Raw genomic sequence first — 3,020 nt, forward strand, 5'->3', positions numbered from 1 at the left:
AGGCTGTCTGTTTGTTTGTATCACAAAATGGAATTATTTTTTCATGTAAGAAGCAGTTCTGCCAAAATGTTGGATCCCAAAGAGCAGTGGCATAAAGTGAGAGAAGGGGCAATGATGGTTTAGATTAGGATAAAGAACAAGACCCTAAACTGTGAGTGCCATTTTTACACTGAAAGGTTCACCATGCCATTTAAAATTTTCTTATTTATCCTTTGTCTACACATAAAAAAATGTATTTCTCTTCCATGATCAAGTATGAATATCAACATCAGGGAAAAAAGAATCTGACCAATGAAGTAATGACACAAAAATGTCTTTTTGTAAACCAGGAGTGATTTTATCACTCATGTGACAACAGGAGGATTCAACACCAACAAAACATTCATTGTGAAAGGGAGAACCTATCGGTTAAATCTGATCATGTCATGAAATCAGTTAAAATCTGATTCTGTGAACTTTGTGGCATGATACAAGTACCCTCAAGTGGAGCCGAGGACATCAAGAAAGTTCTTCCAACCCCAGTCAACAAAATTCCAATAAAATTGAACCTTCTCTCCCTCCTACTCCTGGTATGTTTTGGGGATTTTAAATTCCATATCCTACTATATGTGACTTTTTTTTCCATTTTCTTTTATTATAGAAAGCTATCTGGGAAGAGGGCAGAGGGGGTGATTTCTCTGTTTCTTATCCACAAATCAAACAGGCCCAGCTTGGGGACATACAAGTCTCTAATTTGGAGTCAAGACTGCAGTCCCAGGCTTGTGTCTGTCCAGCCCCATGACCTTGGACTGGCCCCCTGCCTCCCTGGGCCTCACGTTCCACATCTCTGAGAGAGAGACGATCCCCATGGCCTCACCAGAGCCAGCATGCCTTGACCAGAAAATCAAGCTTCACATGCTCCTGTACCCACAGCACTACCTTCCGAACTGCATGGAGAGGGCTCTGATGACTTCCTTGAAGGAGCCACAGGACTTCATTTCCTGACCTGGGGGTTGAATTCCTGGCCACGGTGGTGGGACCACAGCTTCTTATTTTGCCCCTGCCAATTATTTTCCTCTGTTTCCCTTCCCTTCAACACCCTGAATGATTCCTCTTGACCATGCAGTGCACTGGGTGCTACTGGGGATTAACTAAGACTAAAAGAAGATCCCCACCCTCTAAGAACCTGTACCATGAAAGAGGTAAGATCTACACACAATTAGTGAAAATACTAATTTTCATGAGTGTGGCAAATAACCTAAAACCACACAAATCCATCTAGAGGGACTCACAGGAGACAGAGAGGCTTGAGATGTGGCATGAAGATGGACAGAATTGTAACAGCAGTGATTTAGAAAGGGAATCCCCAGACAGAAAATGGCAGGAGCAGAGATGGGAGTTTGGGGAGCTCCTAAGGAACTCCAGTTTATGTGGACATATATCAAGTAGTGAGAAACAGGGGTAGGGGCAGGCTGGAGAAAGTCTGCAGAGCACCCAGAACAGTGATCTACGAGTTTGAAGTTGTATTTAGTAGGGAGTGGAGAGGTATTTCGGGTCTTTGAGCTTCAGGAAAAGTAAGCTATTAATCTATGAAGGATTCACTTTACAGACACCAAGCAGAGAACCTACCTGGGATACTGTAAGAACATTCCTGGCAAGAAAGTTAAAAAAAAAATGGCACCAACTGAGGGTGGTATTGATGGGAAAGGATGGTTAGGGAGGAAGCGAAGACTCACAGAAGGGCTGGAATTGGGAAATGACTGTATGGGGAGATAAGTAAGTGAAGGTCACCAAACATTAAGCAAATGTGCATGCGGAGATGGCTAAACAATGGTGGTAAGAGAGCAAGACAATGGAAGCCATCCCTTATGGAGAGGAGGGAATAACTCAGTCTTAGATATGTTGAGTCTTGAATACCAGCACCAGCTTGAAAGAATAGGTAAGCAAAGAGTGGGGCAATGTGGGGCCAAAGCTTAGGATAGGGGCTGGGCTGGAGACTGACTATAGTCCAAAGTGTGGGAGTGACTGGGATTACCAGGGAACAGTGTAGATGGAGAGAAGAGGGGAGAGGACAGAGTCCAATCTGTATAGAAGGAAAGCAAAGAGGAGGGGGAAAGGGAGCAGTCAGAATGAAATGAGACCAAACAGCGGTACCAAAAGCTCTTGCGATGGAAATGGATGATGTAGGCTGTGCGCTCTTATCTCAAATACACCCAGGTTCTGACATCTCACTGTTTTCATCATTACTACCCTGGTTCAAGCTACCATCAGCTTTTCTCTGAGGTTCTAACTGTTCTGTGTCAGCCCTCATCCACGTGGTAGGTTACTTAATAACCACAACCCCTGCCAAACCACTAAGCACATGCCTTTGTCATGTTTCCCTCTCACAGGTGGAATCTGTGTCTCCACCTCTTTGAATCTGGGCTGACCATGTGGTTGGCTTTGATCAAGAACATGTGGCAGAACTTTTGTGAGAGTTCCTGAGCCTTGAGAAGCTTTCTGGTTTCCACATTCACTCTGTTAGAATGCTGTCCACCATGTAAGGGAGTTGGTCTTGCAGTACTAAAACCACTGCTAGAGAATGGAGGCTCCCACCAACAGCTGGCACCAGCTGTTACATGTGAGTATCCTGGACCTTTCAACCCTGCTGACTCTCCAGATGACTACAACCTTAGGGATGAGTTCAGCACTTCAGGACTAGAATCGACAGAGGAACTGCCTGGGCAATCCACAGAACCATGAGAAATCATAAACCCTTGTGTTAAGCCACTAGGTTTTGGAGATGCTTGTTATGCAGTAAATGATAGCTGACACACCCCCTAACATGTATTCTTTGCATAACCATGAGAGTCTTCTGGTTAAAATGCAGCTCAGATTTTGTCACTCCTCTGCTCAGAACATTCCAGCACTGCATCATCTAACTCTGAGTAAAACAGTCTTCTTTTGCATTTCCTGCCACTCTCCTCCTCGCTCCTGCCTCATCATCCTTGTACATACTCGGCATGCTTCCTCCTCAGGGTCTTTGCTGAGGAGACCCCCCT

Source organism: Bison bison, unplaced genomic scaffold (assembly GCF_000754665.1).
Source record: "Bison bison bison isolate TAMUID 2011002044 unplaced genomic scaffold, Bison_UMD1.0 scf7180017856383, whole genome shotgun sequence".
Classification (NCBI taxonomy): domain Eukaryota; kingdom Metazoa; phylum Chordata; class Mammalia; order Artiodactyla; family Bovidae; genus Bison; species Bison bison.